This window comes from Choloepus didactylus, chromosome 5 (assembly GCF_015220235.1).
Source record: "Choloepus didactylus isolate mChoDid1 chromosome 5, mChoDid1.pri, whole genome shotgun sequence".
NCBI classification, from domain to species: Eukaryota; Metazoa; Chordata; class Mammalia; order Pilosa; family Megalonychidae; genus Choloepus; species Choloepus didactylus.
In genome coordinates this window covers 108,234,282-108,254,312 of record NC_051311.1, presented here as the reverse complement: position 1 = coordinate 108,254,312, position 20,031 = coordinate 108,234,282, and the positions used below count along the sequence as shown (strand labels likewise).

At 42.9% G+C, this 20,031-nt stretch overlaps 1 pseudogene; it reads right to left on the bottom strand.

Moving 5' to 3' along the window:
• Positions 1-1,663, bottom strand: LOC119535404 (annotated as a pseudogene).
• Positions 1,664-20,031: the final 18,368 nt, after the last annotated feature.

Genomic DNA, 20,031 nt, shown 5'->3' with positions numbered 1-20,031 from the left:
CTAAGGAGAGTGTGTGCCTCGAGCCAGGGGCCACATCTCACATGTTTCGTACGCCCACAGTAACACGGTGCTGTGCTGTGATAGACGCACACTACCGGTGAATAGGTTCTGGCCTGAAGGTCTGGCCAGGTGATGCCAAGCCCCTCCATGGCACTCACGGGTATGGAAGGGTGTCCATTTTGGCAGGGAGTGAGTTTTCCTCTGGATAGGCAATGACTCTTTCATCTCTTCTTTCAAGAGCATCTTTCCCAAGTTAGAAGTAACCTTACTGAGTTCCTCTTTCTCATGCTCCCTGAGAGCTTTTGTCTCCTCTCTGGAGTCATCGTCTTCCTCTTCCTCCTCTTCCTCAGCCCCTCTCTAAATGCCTTCGCCTCCTCCATTCTGTCTCCACGACGGCCAGCGATGGGGGACATGGCCAGTAGTTGGTGTTGGTCTTGGCTGGCTGATTGGGGCCGGGAAGTTGGGCTGCCAGGAACTTGGAGGACTCGATGATGAGGTCCTCAGTGAGGCACTTGCCCTGAGGGCTGCCTCCCACAGGCTCTCTCTGCTTATGGATGGGTGGCTTCTTATAAATGTTAGAATACAGGCATGTGACCTCAGGATGGTGGAAATGGGGCAGGCTGGTCCAGAGGGTCCTAGCAGTTCTCGGGGTTGAAGCCTGGGAGATGATTCCAGGGGATCAGCTCTCCGCCCACACCTTTGGGGACGTTGGCAGGGCCGGGGGTGGGGAGTAGAGGATGTGGATTTGGGTGACAGTGAGTGCTCTCAGCTTCTGGGCAGTTCTGCATGTTCCAGGAGTGAACAGGTAAAGTGTGGCTCATAGATCACAAGGTCAGGCCGCTTGATGGCCAGGATGGCCTTGTCCTTGGGGACGGCAGCCAGGTCCTTTTAGCTCAGCACCTGATTGTCCATCTTGCCCTTCTGCAGCCGTTCAGTGCAGCAGGGATCTCACTGGTTGGATCACTTGCAGAGCCCTTGCAGAAGGGGAGAGGACAGGATTTCAGGGTGTCCTTGGGGCACTCGGCAGAAAGGCCCTCACCACCGCGCTATAGCGTCCTCATCCTCGGTCACTGTCCAGGCTGCTGACCGAGTGGAAAGTCTGGAAGGAGAAAGGGAGGGGGAAGCACCAGAGGGGGCTGTGAAGATCTCAGGGGGCAGGGGCAGCCCCTCACTCCTGGAGGGCAGGGCAGAAGTTGACTTATTTTTTAACTGTTTAAAGAATTGTGAAATATAACACATACATAGAAAAGTGATAAAACATGATATCTGTCAAATATGGGATTTGATGCATAAAGACCTGTGTGACTATGAACCAGATCAAGAAACCAACTGCTACCAACACTCCAGAAGCTCCCATGTGTTACTTCCCAATCAAGCAATCCCTTTCCTCTCCTCAAAGGTTACCAATTTCCTGACTCTTAATGGTAATCACCCCTTGGCTTTTCTTAATACCTTTACTACCTAATTATGTATCTCTAATATTACAGCGATTAAAATTTTTTGTGTGCTGCCTCAGGATCCATCTTACTTTGGCTAAGTCACTTGCCTCAACACTGACCTTTGGCCTAGTCAATAAACAGCTTTCCAGCCCTGGAGCATAAACTCTCCCAGCGCCCAAACCCGCATCTGCAGCCACCACCCACACGCCACACCCAGAACCCATAGCTGGTCCCAAAGGATGAGCTCACCATCCCCACCGTCCTCAGATCCCCAGTCTCCTTCCCTTTCCACACGTGCTTGCTTTAAACTAACCAATCCTTGACTCCTGTGGGAATCTACCAACCTCCACCCTGTACCACAATAAAGACACAAGCCCCCAGGTCCCTCTTGCTCTACCTGTGTGTTCCCCGCCTGCTGGTTAAGCCACCCGAGCCTATTGGGCTTCCATGGACCCCTCACGGCATTTCTCTCTTTCTGAGACCTATGAGTAATATTCTGTATTTTCTCATGCATTACAGCTACAGTTTCCCCTTGTGTTGCACCTGACCTCCACCCCTACCCAAATTTAAAATCCAACTTAACCAATACCGAACAAGAGGTGCAGTGAGCAGGGTGTGTTGGTCACAACCATGGGAAATGAGGCATAATGCTTTTTGGCTGCTCTTGGCTTAATAACTGGCTCTCTCAGGTAGCTAACATTATCTGGGAAGGGTCCATGGCTTGCTGACATCAGCCAGACTGCTCTGAGCTGCTGCCTGCCACCTGTCACGTCTGGGTTTTACCTAAGCTTCCCACCCCAAACTGGTGGTCTGTAGATCTGAGTCCTCTACAGGAGATGCAAATGGCCGGCCTTAGTATGGCAAGAGGGGAAACCTTGTGGTTTCTAGCACTTCCCCCGAAAGGGAAGGACTGGAGTCAGGTGACGCTGACTTTGAGTAATGAAGGGCTTGTTCTGGTTCAACAGTAGGAGCCCACAAGGCAGGAGGTGGGCAGCCCTGCCCCGAGTGGGAAAGCTAAGGCTTAGCAGAGGTGGGCTGAAAGGGAGAGTGCTAGACCCCCGGGGCCTGGACCACAACAGTCGGGAGGCTGCTGTGGGAGACTTCCACCACTGTGTCTGTGGGTCGTGTGTCAGAGTCTTAGCTGGAGGGACACCCCCTCCACAAGAAGCATAATGGCACCCTGCAAACAACAGTGCTGCTGCTGGGGTCTGCCGTCCTTATGTGCTGCTGTTTACACTGCTGTCACTCTTCATGCTCCCACTTCATGGGATATAGAAGATCTAACCCCTGACATGAGCTGGCTAAGCAGCTATAGGGCAAGGGAGGGTGGGGAGGGGAGGGAGGGGAGGGAGGGATAGAGAGGAGGCTTGAGTATTCTGTGCCAGCAACCTCTAAGACGCTAGAAAAGTTTCTAAGTCAAAGACTCCCATGCAACGTGCGTGGGCCCTGCTCAGCACAGTTTCTTATCAGCATGCCAAATCTCAGGTGTTGTGCTCCCAGGGTCTGGGACCATGCCTGGTGATCTCACCACTATCACACTAGTAAAAACAAACCCCAGCCCCCATGAGGTTGAGTAGGACACCCTAGAGAGAGAGACGGTTGCCTATGAGTCTGGTCAGTGGGAAATATAAGTCTTTCGATCACCACGCATAAGGTCAAGCAGTGCCCCAAAAGGGAACCCAAATTTAAAAAGAACTAAAACTCTAAATTTTACTTGATTGGAGATTCTAAACTGTACTTAAAGAGTTTGTTCAAGGGGACAAGGAGAAAGGGACAGATTAGTTAGTAAGAATCTTTAATATGGGGTCTGAGTTGACATTCTCAATCCAAAAAAAAAAAAAAAAAAGGCAATAAGTGGGTATTACCAAAGACTCTGAGCCTCTCCCGTTTGTCTTAAAGAAAAGGAAAAAAAACGACTCCAAGCCCCCTCCCTGCCAGGGCAAATGCCCACTGGCAAATAATTAATGAGGCCCTGTTGTTACTTTAAAAAGATTGAGTTGGTGCAATGGGGATAGCATTTCTTTGACCTTCAGACAAGAGACCCAGAGTTTGTCTCCAGTCCTTGAGAAGCCATCTCTGACACCCAGTCATGGAAAATTTTCTTACAGTAGTGAAAATTTTTCTTACAGGAAGCCCCCTCCCCCAAATTAACAGTCAGCCTTGCTCAGTTTTACGGGCAGGGCTCACACTATCAGGAAGCTGTGGACAGGTGGCACTATTAGCAGGACATGAGGGGGACTCGTGTCAGAGTCACAGATCCTGGTTTGTCAGGCCCAGGGGACCACCCTACAGGGACCACCTCCTCCTCCTCCCACACAGCAAAGGCCTGGTACCCCCGGCCTCCCAGGAGTTGTGACTATTGGAACAATTCTTATCAAACAGCTACCCCGAGTGGAATGGTGGCACTTTTGTACTTCTTTTCCCCACTATAGGTATTAATGCTTTAACCCTTTACCTGGAATAAGATCAAATCATTGACTACCTTGGTGGGCCACGGCAAACGGGATCCCATGGAAGTGCCTGTGTCAGTCAAGGCAACATCACCCGAAACAAGGTACAGTGGGGCTCTGGCCTATAATTCAACATCTCCTGACATATGTCCCCACACATTAGCTCCATTTGGCCAGTTCTTAAAGCCTCCACCAACGAAGGGCAATTAACCATCAAGTATACCAATTTTTGTGCACAAGCCCTGCCAATCAAAGCTCCTGTTTCCAACATCATCTAATTAATAAAAGTTATACACAGCAGCATAGGCAATTGCTTTGCTGTAACTCGGCCAACATGTTTTACTCAGTGCCAATACCTAACCAAAAAAAGTTCTTAACTGCCTCCAGTAGGACCTTAACAAATCATCTTTTAAAAGCCGCTTAATAGTAGCTACTATATAAAGACATCTGATCAAGGGGTTACTCTAAAGAAGGACTTCAGAAAGGACCTAGTCACATTCACACATCATTTACAAAAATGAAGCTGGGCAATAGCACCCTATTAGATACAAGGGCCATCAAATTCTGTCAGATCTCTGGGCATCATCTGGTCCTCTAAGGGCAAAGAGATTCCCACCATCAGCAAATCAGATACTAAGATATGTACAATTCATGTTCCTGGGGGTAACATATCCTGCATCTCTCCCTCTCATTAGAGCCCATATACAAAATCACATGTACATCTGCCACTTTCCACTGGGGAAAACCCCAAGATTCTACGGCTCAATAGGTCATTTCCCAAGTCATTACCCTTATGTTACTGGAACAGATTTTTGATTAGAGACTTTAGCTTTCTCCGAATATGCCTCTTGGAACCCTTGAACTAAGCATGGCAAACAATAGCTCCTTACAGGTTTTTTGGATTAAGAGGATCCCCTTGTCTGCCACCCAACATACCCCATTAAAATGGCAAATCATGGCTACTTTTTGGGCTCTCCTAAAATGGAAATGCTTACAGGGTTACAGCTGGTCAGCCTGTGCACACAGATTCCTGTACTGCCATGGGTGAGTGATAATTCCCGGCAGGAGCTCAGCACGGCCACTGAAGCCTAACAGTTAAAATGGAAGTGATACTTACAGGAAAGGGCTAAACCTGACAAGGCCTTTCCAAATGACAGGAGAGTTTGGCTTCTCCCACACTCAGCACTTTGCCCAAGGGATTTGAGACTCTGGTGATGGTACCCCATTGCCCCCTCCTCTAGCCAAGTGGGAAGCCCCTTGGGACCAACTGTCCGACATGAAAAGGGAGTCAGTATATCTCACCATTGGCAATGCTATTGTCGTATGCAACATAGCTCACCGGAGGGCCACGGCACATCACCTGGCCTCAAACACCCCACTTACCCAAGAAGGCTGTTTGGGGTCTGCACAGTTGGCAGAGCTGGAAGTGGCCCAGTTAGCCCTCTAGGATGCTCTGAGCTGCCAGCTGCCCAATCTCTGTAACTTTACTAATTGTTGGGCAGTGGCCAAAGTGCTGGCGGTGGGGGATGGGGGGTGGGGGGGAGGGGGCGGTCAGGCCAATGAAAACAAAATAGTTTTCTCATTAAAAAAACACTTTTGTTGAGGGGGGCACATTTGAAAACAGCTTGTAGCTTCGACCATTTCCACACATGCTCCACTCACCACACGAGAGTCTCACTATTCAATGATACTATCGATAAACTATCTAAAATTCATTTTTGCACAGATTTTCCAGCAGGTCCCTCAGACACTGCACACTCAGGCCCCCCAAGTTTCCCTTACCAACTGGTAGTCCGGGCCCACAAAAACTCAGGCCTCAGAGGGTCCTCTGCCCCGCTGGAGTGGCACATAAAAAGGGATCGCCTCTAGGCCTATCACTGGCCAAAATGGTTATTAAAGGCTGTGACTTGTGCTCAGATCTGATAGATGGGGTCATGTTCCATGAGCTGAGGTTAAATCCTTCTCCTGTTACCATATTAATTACATGGTGCCACTTCCCATCACTGCTGAAGCCACCTGAAAGTAGATATTAAGCTCCCAAATCAAGTACTGGAATAGTCTGGGTCACCTTTAGAGATGAAGGAAAGCTACATCTGGTGGGTGCCAGTCACATCAAAAAATGATCTCCTTTTACCCTGCCATGATTATCCGTTACCCATACAAGGCACAATACCTGGATTGGAAAAAACGACACAGAGCAAGCCTTGAGAGAAAGCATTATACAATCTCTCAGCAAGGAAGAAACAACACAAGGTCTGGCTGCCACGATACAAGTAGCAGCCTCTGAAGCTGGTCTTTGCTGACTGGCTCAGTGACAATGTTCACCCTGGCTCTGGGTTTTTGTGTTTTTGCCGGTTGCAGGGTCTTAGCCTTACTTACTGACTCACAAGGAGTCACCATGCAGGCCCAGGAAAGCTCGAACAATACTTGGCTAATCTTAAAATTGTACCCAGGGATGGGACAGAGGAGAGTGCTGGCTGTCGCTCCTCAACTACCTATTCCCAGCATGCCATCAAGCATGGCTGAGGACTCAAAGCCAACCAACCTATGTATCAAATGGGTCCACTGGCACCAGTGTGTAAATGATTCTCAACCCAGGCATACCCTAAATAAGATTCTCACACTGCACTAATGGCGTTACAAGTATAATCAAATCAAGCCCACATGGTTAATTGTCCTCTATCCCAGTCTGCCAAACATTCATTCTAAGACAAGAGCTTAGATTGCAAAGAGGGCTTACAAAATGAAAATTAATACTGAATTATCATGTATGTGTGGACAAAACATATTCTTCCACAGGAGGGAAGTTCAGGGGACCACATGGGAACATGCAGCCAAAGCCTTTGCGATGACCCCCTAAAAGTCATGGAGCTCTGCGATGACAACTGTTTTACAGAAACCTACAGAAATATCATGATTAGAGCTGCCCAACGGTATTTAAAAGTCCATGACAAAATTCCCCATCTTTTATGGATTACTACTTGGGATACCCACCCCTAGGTTGATTCTCTGCAATCACCAACTAGCCTCAGAGGACATTGCCCCAGCCCACCAGTTCGCCAATGTAAAGGACACCACCCAAGACTACCGCTGAGGGTCACCCACTGCTGCTCCTGTCACCCCAGCCAACCATCCCTACACTTGAGCCAGCTGATAAACCCAGATGCTGCCTTGAGAAATGGGGAAAAAGCCCTCAGACTACTTAACCTGGCTAAAATGACAGACTGCCTAACTGTGGGACCTTCCTTATGTGATGCTTATCATGGTGGGTCATGCCCCCTATGACTGTAAAGCCCCCCTGCATGACTGTAAAGTCCCCCTGCACTCTACCACCCCCTACCGGCATGCGAAATGTTGTATCTTTGATATTACAAATCAGGGACAACCTTTCAATATCTAGACGGCCACATTCGCCTTCAGTTCCTTTGCCGAAACTCCCATCCCTCTATATGCTAACAGAAAAATGCATTTTTATTATGAAATAAAACAAACCAATAGGAAATATTAGAATATAGAGAAAAGAAAAAATAGATATTTTATTAACATCAAAGTAAACATCAATTAAACATGGCAGTGTGGCAATTGGTGCATTTCTCCTTCTATTGAATCCATAATACCAACCCTATAATTTGGGGATACAGCAAGAATAAAAACAATGTGCCTGACACTTTATAATCTGTGTCTGTCTTAGTAAATATAATAAATTGATGATTAAATAAATACATGAATGAATAACTAAGATAAGTGTTAGGTATTAACTCCTCATTTATTGGATCTCTTTCTTAACTCTTTATTCTTTTCCACTGATCTATTTCCGTAGACAATTACACTGTTTTAGCCACTAGAGTTTTATAATTCTCTTGATATTAGAACTGTTTCCCTTTCCCAGACAATACTGCATTTTGATTCTTGTTTTTAAACATAGTGAGAAGGAAATTGCACAGCATTAAGACACAGACATTGGGCAGAAAATTTCACTTTCCCCTTATGTCTCATCAAGTAGATTGCTAGCTAATACCCATATTTCACTAGCACCACCTCCAACCCTCGGCTGAATGTGAGATTTTTCAACAGTCTGACCTGTTCTGAGCCCCCAGAGCAGGCAGTGCTTTCTCATTACAGGGTGGACTACAGCAGGCTTTTTTCTCTTGTGGCCGAATGTCTGTAGGCAAAGACTTGGCTTTTGAACCATGGAGTTTTCTCTTCCATGAACATGGTAAATATCTTCATTTGCACAACACTTCTTTTTTTCCAGGCATATCTTTACTATTATTGTAGGTGAGCTCCTTGGTGTTTTGCATTTTAGTTCAATTCTCTTGCCTATTTTTCTATTAGATTGTCTTTTTTCCTTACTGTTTTGTAAGAGTTGTGTGCATTTGTGTGTGTGTTTAAATTTTGGATAATAATCCTTTGTTAATTATATGTGTTTCAAATACCTTCTCCCACTGGATGGCTTCTCTCTTAAATTGTCTCTAGATAGTATTTCCAACAATGAAAGTTTTTATTTTTATTGTTACATTTAATAGAGTCAAACTCATCAGTCTTCTTTAGTGAATCCTTCTCTACCCCAAAATGATGAAAGTATTCACTTAGGATATTGTATAAAATCTTTATTGCTTTACCTTTCACATTTAGATCTATAATCCACCTGAAATTGATTTCTCTGTTGGATTCGTGAGAGGAATCCAGTTTCATATCTTTCCATGTGGATACCTGTCATCCAGCATCATTTATTGAATAGACCATCTTTCCTCACTGTTCTGCACACCACCCTCCTCACAAATAACATGTCAGTTCATTCACAGATCTGTTGTTGGTTTCTCTATTTTTCCCATTTGTTTATTTGTCTATTCCTTCGACTATCACGGTATTATTTGCCTATTCCTATGCCTATCACAGTATCTTAATTACTCTATATAATAGCAAGTCTTCGTATCTGTTAAATATGATCCCTCACTTTGTTCTTCTTCAGGAGGCTTCCCTTGGACCAAGAAATTTCCATATAAATTTTAGAATCAACTTGTCAAGTTCCCCAAAAATTTCAAGTGGAATTTTACTGGGATGGCATTTAATACATGCATCAATTTGGGGGAAATTCACTCTTTACAATATCAAACCTTCTAATCCATTAATGTGGTATAATTGGTTAGGTCTATTTTAATGTCTCAGTAAAACTTTATAATTTTTCCCACTAGACACATCTTTTATTAGATTTACTCCAGGTTCTTGACATTTTTAATGGTATTTAAATTGTATCTTTTTAACATTTTTCATTTTTGACTGTGTGGCTGTGTGTGTGTGTGTGTGTGTGTGTGTGTGTGTGTGTGTGTGTGAGACAGATTCTGGGATGATGAAATATCCAGTAACCTTGCTAAACTCATTAATTCTAAAAATTTATATGTATATTCTTTTGGCTTTTTTATGTTCAGATTCATTGTATTCAAACAATGATAGTTTTATTTCTTCCTTTTCAATCTTTGTACTTTGTATTTCTTTTTTCACTTTTTACTCCCCGTGGCTAGGCCCTTCAGCACAATGTTGAATAGAAATAATTGAAAAGTCACCCTGTTTTTGTTTCTGATTGGAAAGGAAAATCTTTCAGTATTTCACTGGTAATTATAATGATTTTCTACAGGCTTTTCTTCCATTTTCTTTGAGTTTATTTTGTTGATTTGTTAATACATTCTTGAGTTAGATTCTTAGCTCATTGAAATTTTGTTTCAATTATTAGAAGAGAAGTGTTACATATCTATTATTTAAGTGCAAATATCAAGCGTTTTCCTTTGTGTAAGGTGGTAGGGAGGTGGAGGAATAGAAAATCTAGCCACCTTGTGCTTTATCTCCTCTTTCTGCAATTATAGGGCCTGGATAGTACTTATTTTTTGTGTTAGTATTATTAAATACAAACAGTCACTAGTAATAGCAGTTATAGCTAATATTTATTAAGCTCTTATAGGCAGGTACTCTGCTAGGCACTTTACAAACATTATTTAGTTTAATCCTTATGACAACCTGTCTTGGTTTCCCAGGCTGCTATGACAAATACCATGCAATGGACAGCTTAAACAAGCATTTATTGGCTCATGGTTTTGGAGGCTAGAAGTCCAAACTGAAGGTATTAACAAGGAAATGCCTTCTCCCCAAAGTCTGTAGCATTCTGCTGCTGGCTTACCTCAATCCTTGGAGTTCCTTGTCTTGCATCCTTGCCTTCACATGGCAATCTCTCTCTCTCTCTGTCTTCCTGTGTCTGATCTTCCAGTTTCTGGGAATCTCTGGCTCTGGTTGCTGCCCATGGCTTTCTCTGACTGACTGCATCCAAATTTATTCTGTTTTTAAAGAACTCAAGTAATATAGATTAAGCCCTATCCTGATTCACTTAGACCACATCTTAACTAAAAATAATATCTTCAAAAGATCCTATTTACAATGGGTTCACACCAACAGGAATGCAGATTAAGAACATCTTTCCTTGGGGTAAATAATTCAATTCACCACACAACCTATGAGGTAAGCACAATTATCACCCTCTTTTATAGATGAGGCTACTAAGGCTTCAACTGGCTTAATAAATTTTAACTTAATATTAGTAAATATCTCAATTCACACAGCTAGTAGGAGGTAGAATCAGGGTTTGAACATAAGCAGTATGGGCCAGAGCCCGTACTCTTAACTACTACATTAAACGTTTTCTGATTTGGCTGTGAGAAGAATTGAGCTTCCAACTTCTGAATAATTTAGTGCTTTCTTTTAAAAAAATATTTAGTATTAGAGTTTTTCAGGCAAGTCATCTTTAGAAGACCTGCAGGGCAACAGGTGGCCTCACTTGCAGTCTCAATTCTGAACAGGTTAGAACTCTGTTCAATTCTGAACAGGGTTAGAGTTAGGGTTAGGGTTAGGGTTAGTCATATGATGGAACTCGTCTCACATTACAAACACCTGCCCCAGTTAGCCCCTCTAGATTGGTAGGTGGGGAGCACTGATGGAGAACTGCTAGGCTGCTGTGATATTTCCTTCTTCTCATTTCATTGGAAGTTGGGCGGCCATTGGCTTATCTTCCAAGGATCCAGCATTTTTCCTAGTGATAAATGTGGGGGGAAACTATAGTCAGTGACTCTAGGGAACCACTTTGCTCTCAAGGTTAAAAAAAAGAAGCTACTGTCCTAATAATGTTCTTCTATTACATACTCCAATTATGCTGTTTCAGTGTACTTTGAACAAAAAATGGTCTAAATCCAAACACTATTATGAAAGTCCTTACAAATCCAACACAATTTGGGCAGGAATTTTTCCAAATCTCTAGCATCCACAGGAAGGTGACATACCTAAGGTTCTTCAGTTGATTTTCAATAGTTTCTTTTTATCTTTCAGGCCAGTATTAGAAAGTTGTCTTTTTAAAGTAACTATACCTTTGCTGAGGAAAGCTTTTCATTACAGGTACCACAGAGTTATTAAAAACTTCTGACGGAATAATGGCTGATCGAATGAGGCTACCCATGAAAACCCTATAAAATTTTTTTATCTAAAGGATTTCTTTCTTCAGTTCCCAAATTGTGCAATCTACATTGCCTTTACAAGCAAGTGCCATTAAGTTGGTCTCTATCTACACTGCCATTGAAAAATAAACCATTGTAGTGTATCCACAGTGAAACCATTAGAATCCTATTCATCTCTAAGCCTTACACTATTGTCACCTTCTCAAAGCACTAACAGAGATACTAAAAATCCATTTTCATGTGATTACACTCTATTACTCTCTTCTTATCATGGATTTTTATTCCTTACCATGATGCTTCTGTTTCTTCTTAGCAATACTCTATGCAGAGAGCCCAAATATGTGGGTCCCTTTTAGACTATACTATACATGGTTGTATAACCATGCTTTGATTTTATTTTCTTTAGAACAAAGGAAAACAAACTGAGCCATCTGTGTACTAAGAAATGTAAATATCTGTTCCATCATCTTGTGATCTTGGATTTCCTCTTAACTAAGTTTCTAGGCAAGAAGCGGAGAAGCCAGTCAAGCACGTGGTGAATAGTAGAACCCATGAATGATGCTGAAGGTGTGATGCAAGCCTATTGGGCTCATATAGAGATGTCTCACGAAGCTAGCAGATCACAGAATAATCACTGGAAGTAACCATGAGGGAGAGTTCATGGAGTTAGATGTCGTCCTGAAACCGTATATTCTGACCTAGGTTTAGACATAACATTCTCTATAAGGAGCTGGCCACTGTGATCTTTTGAGTACTATGTTGGCATTTAGGTCATGGCAGCAATCAGGCATTCATTGTTGGCAGGCCAAATGCAATTAGAACACTCCCCAGTGATTTTATTCCAAACCTGCTCGTATGGGATATGTGCTAGCCACATCCTCTTCAGATGCACAAAGATAGTGGCCAGCAGCATCTTAGTCCAGTGCATTGCTTGGCACACAGTGACAACTCACAAATGTTTATTGAATTAGTGAGTGAATGAAAGAGTGAATGAAGCAGTGAGTTTAGTTGTCCCCAAAGGTCTTCTAGTCCTCTGTTTGTTATTGCAGTACTGATTTCTTGTGTGAATTCAGAGTTTTCTGAAAGGTTTCCACTCTACTCTCCAGCTGTTCTGTGCAAGCCTAAAATTCCCCATCCCATTTCCAGCTCAAGGGGAGCAGAGTCAACAGGATTCTGCAGGGCTGGTCCAATGGAGGGAGCTCTGCTCAGAGCTGGGGGGTATTCCAAAATCAGGCGAGTGGGCCAAGCTCAGAGATGGGGTGGGAGGACCCTGTCAATTACTTCCTAGTAATCCAGAAAGAGGAGTCAGAGTAGATGCCCCAAACACAGGGTGAGGACAGGATGTGGGAGGCCAGGGAAAAGATCAGGAAAGACAGGGGTCAGGAAGCCAGAGAGTTAAGTAAGGGGCAGACCTTGGCGAGTAAGTAGAGGTCTGTACAATGACTTAGAGCAGCTGTTATCTGAGGCTCCATGTGTGCCTGCTGCAGCGTGGTGTGGGGAGGGGCTCCCAGACCTGGCAGGCTAAGGGTGGAAAGGCAGGTTACAAGTCCTGGGACTCTGTTTACCCAGCGCCTGGTTTTTATTAACTTGAATGTGAATCTGGGCTCTGTGTGCAATTCAGTGGACATGAGCTTGGTGGATTTCTAGATCTAGGACAAAGACATGAGAAACAGCTGGCCCATCATTCCTTCTTGAGGGTTTAGGAAAATGGATACAAAGTGAGTGTGACTGGAGAGGACAGAATTGGTGGCTAAAGTGAATATGGTAATAACAAAGCACAGGCTTACAAGCCCAGTTCTATCTCACCAGGCTTCCAAAATCAACATTTTGCTATTTCTCATGAGGAAAAAAAATACAACAAAAGTACATATTCAGTGGTTTTCCTAACTAATTCACTACTTGGAAACTAATGAGCTAAAAGTTTAATTCTTCCTTTATCTCTGGTTAATTCTTCTGGCAAATTCTTTATGGCCCAGTTTCTTCCATGTAAATCTACCCATCAAGCTACCGTGAAGCCCAACCGAAAACACACAGGCCATACAGAACTGGCATTGGTGGTGGCGGGGGGCAGGGGGGAATCCAATTACTGTTTAGTATAAGTGCTCATTACTCAGGAAATAATCATCATACTTGTAAGGAATCACCTTGTAGGGAAAAAGGAAGTCCTTCAAGGATTAGCAGGAAAACCAGCTGTCCTTTCACGTTGTTGTGGAGAAATCCTGCCTTGGAACATTCAAGGACTCAGCTGAAGGCGTCCCTTCTCTTGAGTGCTCTGGCCCCTTTCCCTTCAGTCCATGGGGAGCACCCACCCAGCACTGCCAGGGTCTCCAGCACCTCCAGGATTTTGTGAACTGGATGGTTGGACTAAGTTGATGTCTGTTTACCAGATCTGTACAGAGGGAGAGTAGCTTCCAGTCTCCATCATCCTTTGCCTTGTTCTTCAAGGCACCACATCCCAGAAAGGAAATGAAACTGCCTAAGTACGTTTGACTCTGAAATTCTCTAGATTTCTTCAAATGTGTGAATGGAATGAGAAATTCCATTTGTTTAATTAACGTCCCTGGTTATGCTGTGCTTTATTAATTTCCCTGTTGATAATGCTATACTTGGCAGATACACCTTTGGTGTTGTGTGTGTGTTTTTCCCCTCCTTTTCTCAGCCTGTTCTTTTCTTCTTTACTTTGTATAAAGGGTATGTACTGGCTTTGTGAAATCCCTGTAGCAAGTTGTGAATGATGTATGAAATGAAAAGTCTTTACTCAGGGCACAGTAGGAATACAGAAAGTGCTGTGCATTCACTGCTGGGCTGAGTTTTTGACTGTGTGCTGCAGTCACAGATATCCTGCATTCATCCTACACTACCTCAAAATCCCAGGAGCTCTGGACCTGGTGGCAAGGGGCACAGTCTTGCAGAAAGGCAGAGAAATGAATTCATCAACCTCCAAAAGGCTTCCTTGGCACTGTGATTCTGCATTCACTACAGATGGCGGGTTTTTTTTTTCCTGTAATTTGAAAAAAGGAACAAGAATAGGAATCCACCATCTCAGTCCAGTGTGCAGAAAATTAAACCCCTCTCTGGCCTGTGACGTGGGAAGGTGGTTGTCAGAAGTCTGCAGGCTAGCATCACTTGGAGAGGATGCCTCTCTCCTCCCTGGCTTGAGAGGGAATAATGTTATGCCCTGAGGAGCTAGGAGAAGAAAGACTCTGCCTTGCAGTTTTTGCAGTATCTTCCTTTCAAGAAATCTAGAACTCTTTGGAAGTCATCACAGTTTTCCTGTGAAGTTCCACATTTGTGCATGATCTGAAATTCTCCTATGTTCCAAAATTATGGGTCAATTATGGAACAAGTATATATAATCAAATTTATATTATCCATTGTTGAATTTACTGATTCATGGGTTAACTGTGGCTCAGGTACAGTTATGGGTCAGCAAGGAAGTGTTCCATGGGGAGAGGAGCTGAACAATTAGGCAGTGGCTGCTTATTGTAATTGTAACTTCCTTGGTAGCTGAACCAAGGGGGTTGGCAGAGCTGCTCTGGTTGCAAAAAGAATGTAAGCAGAGAAGACAGAGCCCTTCCACTCAACCTGATATTTGATTCTCCCACCAGGAAGCCCAGGAACTTCAAGCTTTGGCCCTCTCTTCTGGATGGGGGTATGGGAAGAACTAAGCAACCATTCCCTAAGGATTATGCAATATTCAGGAGTGAGCATGTTGTAGATCGTGCTGCTCAGTAGCCACATTTGTGCCATTTCTGAGTAATTAAGCAATGACTCTAGTTTCATTTGCATCCTTGATTTTGTGTTTTCCATGACTACCCTCCCATCCCCACTCCATTCTCACATACCCAGCCCAATGAGAGTTTACCTCTCTAGTCTCAGAGGAGAGGAAATTACTACCCAAGCTGATAGACCACCCTTCAAATAGAATCATTAACTTTCAAAATTCATGCTTCCCAGGCTGTTCAGGCATCTATAATTGGGTTTTAGACATTCCATTCAAACTCAGACTATACATATTATACATGACTGAGAACAGAACTGGTGGCCCACCACAGTCTGAGCCTTCTATTTGAATTACCACATCCTGTATCCTCATTCACAATATGGAGTGTAACAAACTTAGAGAAGACCCATGAGGGAGCGATCGGCCTCAAATAAAGCTAGGTTAAAGTATTGGGGCTCTTTCATCTGGAAGAGAAGAAAGCAGAGAACTACCAATGGTTTTCAAGTACAAGAAGTGAGATTCCATATACCATGGGGAGCAGCTGCATTGAGATCATTCTGGGAAGAAAGGATGAGCATGATTTACAACAGAGATTTGTGTAAGAGTCACTATGAAGAATCCGCCTAACTCTGACAAGCTCCTGTTTTTGAAATGAAGAGGTTTCATTTCATTCTTGGATCAGTTATTTCAGGCTATTTAAAATAATAGAAAAGTCTCTATAGGAAAGGAACATTGCAGAATGGCTGGTGTAGTATCTTCTGAGGACTCTGAGGAATGGTGTTACTCCTCATTGCCTGAGGGTTAGAGCAAATGTTACTTTTAGCTCCAAATGGTTTGGCTAGCCTGTTTTGGGAAATGTGTTGGTATAAAATGATATTATGATATTTCAAGTTCCTGTCTCATCCTTTCTCTTGTCCCCAGGCCACTTGCCCTAGGTCCTCTCCAAATGAAGCCTAGTGCCTGCAGGCCTCTGGTATATGCCGTTCGGATTCTACTTCATATTCTCTCTTTGTATCTCTCTTGGTGGCTATTAGATGCTCATTTATTCATCTATTGCCTGACCACATTCCAGCCATCAAATTCATAAACCAAAATGGTAGAAAGGAGGGGGAGGTGATCAGAAAGGGGCCTGCCATTTCAGTTAAAACAATCCATTTTATCTCCAAGGGGAAGATCCAACCGTATGCCTCCTTTATGCCTAGGATCGTATTTTCCTACTGCGACTCTTCTCTTATTTTAAGTAGGCTGAAAAAAACTGGTCCAAGAAATAAAACAAACCCTCTCCACATCAAAAGCAAGAGCCTTAAGCAAAGGTGGGAACAAACCCTGAGACACGTTTGTGTGAACTCAAAATTCAGCAGGGTTCTATCACTCAGCATGTGAAAAATCTGAATCAGATTTTTTAAAAAAATGACTATGGGACCTGGATCCATTAGGAGCATATTAAACTGTCAGGATACAAAACATTTTACTCTCTAGTAGTAAAGATCAAACAGAATCCCAAATGCAAATTTACCACATCTCTTCACCAATAGATCATTTCCAACAACTAGCCAAATGCGGGAGGAAGCAGTTGAAAGCATCCAAGCCTTAGGATGAGCCACGTCTTCACTGTCAGAAATGCTGCAGTTTGGGCTCATGGTTGACAGTAAATTCAACTAATTTCACATTTATTTCTAGCACCATTCTCAAGGCATTCAATGCAGAGACCAAGTTCTCCAAAGAAGCTACTCAATGGAAGCAGAAGCTATTCACACCCTTAGCGGTGAGAGATGCTACAGTCCATGGCATGCTACATTGCAAAGCTCTGCCTCCAAGTTTTGCACCAGCCCTCAGTGATTTCTTACAGATATTTACTTTCGCAAACGGCATATAGAACATTAAAAGGGTTTTGAAAAATCCCTCAGTTTTTCAACTTCTGAAGGATTATTAACTTCAAAGTCTGAAGAAATGTCGCCCTTCTATCTTTGGAAATGCCAGGAGACTTTGCATATCCCTACCACAGTACCAAGCAACCCCCAGCAGAGAGGAACGATTACCGCTTCGGTGGTGGAAGGATGGCTTTTGATCTCTTAACATATTGGAAATTACTTAAAGGTAAGCCATCTGCTAGCTGAGGAACAAAAACAGATTACATCACACCCTGCTAGAACGATTGTGTTAAATCCTATATATCAAGGCTTTTAATAATTCTATATTAAATCAGCTAATAGGATTAGGTACACATTTTCTTCAGGCTTCTTTTCCCAATTATTAAAAAAAAACTTTTTTGTGAGTTTGCAATCTGCAAAATTCAAGAGTATTCCACTGTGAGCAAAAAGGGTTCTTTCAAGAAGGAAGCATTTCTTCAGATCACCACTGCTCTTCAAAGAGATGCAAAGCAGAAGTGCCTTTCCAGAGTGGTTTGTGTGGAGGGATAACTGGTACAATTCCATCATCGCTAATAGGACTCATTGCCTGTGCATTACAAACCTGCCTACGAGAGCTTCATGCCTGCGTTGTTCTTCTCCAGCTGGTCAGGGTGGGATCTAGGCAGGTGCATTACAAACCTGCCTACGAGAGCTTCATGCCTGCGTTGTTCTTCTCCAGCTGGTCAGGGTGGGATCTAGGCAGGTGGAGGAGGCGGGGATGCTCCATCCTCTCAATAACAGCAATGAATGATGACCAGGGTGACCGTCCACCACGAGGTTGGTGTGGCACAAGCACGGGGGATGATAAAGGAAGGAGCCTTGATTAAGAAGAGCTTTAAGCATCTGCAATACTGGAACAGTCTGAGCCTTGAGAAAGCTTGCGTTCTAAAACTACATAATTCTAAGTTACACAACGTCCATACCAAACGTACTATCCCTGTCTGTGGTAAGCTCCAGGTTTAAGGAATTTAAGGATACACTTACTTGATGACACGTGAGGAAGAAAAAGAAAGGGCCTTCTTTGCCTCTTCTTTCGCTAGTTTGTTTAGTGCTATTCTCAAATCCATGAGCATTAAATACACATATGATATGAATTAATTTCCAGTTATTGTTTCTGAATCTTGTATAAGAGGTCTGTTTACTCTATGTACCATGCATCACTCTGGGACAATGAGAGGTGAATAAGCTACAGACATCTTTATCTTTTAGTGGTCCTCAAAGTACTTCTTTGAAATGAAAAAAAAAAAAGTCTCAGTTCTCCTGAGATAAGGTATTTCTTATCTGGTGACAATAGGGGGTTACAAATAACCCTTGAGAGCCAAATAAAACGCAGGATTCAACAGTTAGAAATCAACACTATGTGTTGCAGATTAAAGAAGCTTGAGAAGTATTTGTTGAATTGTGTTTCCAGGAACTTATTAGAAATGATTGATGTGATTTTGCCTTAATTTTTGAATGATACAGAATAAAATGAAGTTAATTTTGCTATGGCACAAAGGAAACCATGAAATCACCAGCCCATACATTTAGCTTTTGTATCTTATGCCTTGATGGGAATAGGCCGAGATTTCTTTGTGTGATTCTTACATAGTGAACACAATAATAAATCTAATAGTGGCTGCCATGTAACAAGATACTTTGTTAGCACTTTGAAAGCACTGTTTCAAAAACAGTGTTTTGGAGAGGTAAATATTATCAGACCCTCACCTCTTCTCTGTTTACTGGTGAGAAAATTGAAATTCAAAATTGTTTAAAAGAACTTGCAGGAAGTGGAAAAGCAAGGATTCAAAGTAGGATTTGATACCAAAGTCCATGTCCTTCCGGCCACACCTAGCTGCCTCCAAATTGGGAGGGGTCAGGGGAACAGGCATAATTTTGCTCTTCACTCAGTGACTTGACTCAGCTTTCTTTGCATCACATCATTGAATGAATGGCCAGAAAGATGTCAGTTCCTTGAAATGCTCAGAATTTCGTCAGAGGATCTCGCCTGATGCTCCTTCAGACCAGCTCCCCCTATCCTTCTCCAGCATACTGATGTTCCTTCTGCAGGTTAGTTTGAGGAGCCTAAATGAAATGCTGGAAGTCTTTTCCCAGGGCACACAATTCCTTTTTCATTAACCATCAACTTTAGGTTCTCAGCTTTATGTTTGTTTTTCCAACATTTAAAAAACTTTTATCACCTTACTTGTTTGCCAGCAAATTTTAGTAAAGGACAAAACAAATGTTGACAAACAATAAAAGAAAACTAGAAATGCAATATAAAATATTTCATGCATTACTGATTATTGAAATGAGGAGACCTATATGTAATTATACATCATATCTGCTAGTTAAATTGTTCTTAGATAAGAGGGAATTAAACAAGTAATAGTACTCAAATATTTGTTATAAACATGTCAGAATTTGTATTATAATAGAAACCCCCAAATCTTAGTATCATAACTTTATTTCTTGCTCAGGTGGTATTCCTAGGAGGGTGGATTTCCAGGTAGCCATTTGGGATCACAGGTTCTTTCCATGTATGGCTCTGCTATAGTCAACCTGCTGCTTTGCGACTCATCTGCAATTAGATGGAGAAAGGAGAAGAAACATGGAGGATAGTCCAGTGTGAGATTTCTATGGACCAGGAGAGAAAGTGGTGCCCATCACCCTCACTTTCCATTGACTAAAACTCAGTCACATGGCCTAACTGGAAGAGAGGCTGAGAAATGTAGCCTAACTCTGTATCTTGGGAGAGAGGCTCAGACGTGTAATTCCATGATAGCCTATAAAGAGAGCCTTGACTTTCAGGTCCTCTGAAATGAGAGTTACCTTGAGAATCAAAATGTAGATCTATGAACTTCATCTACATTGAAATACCTGCCTCAGACCATCATTTGTATTGGACTGCTAAACATTAGAGGAATTACCAAAAGCACAATGCCATTCTGATTTGAGGAATACTACTCAAGTATCAGAGCTCCTGCTAGCTATGCCATTTATCTCAGTATTATTTTTTCTTATTTTCCTCAACTC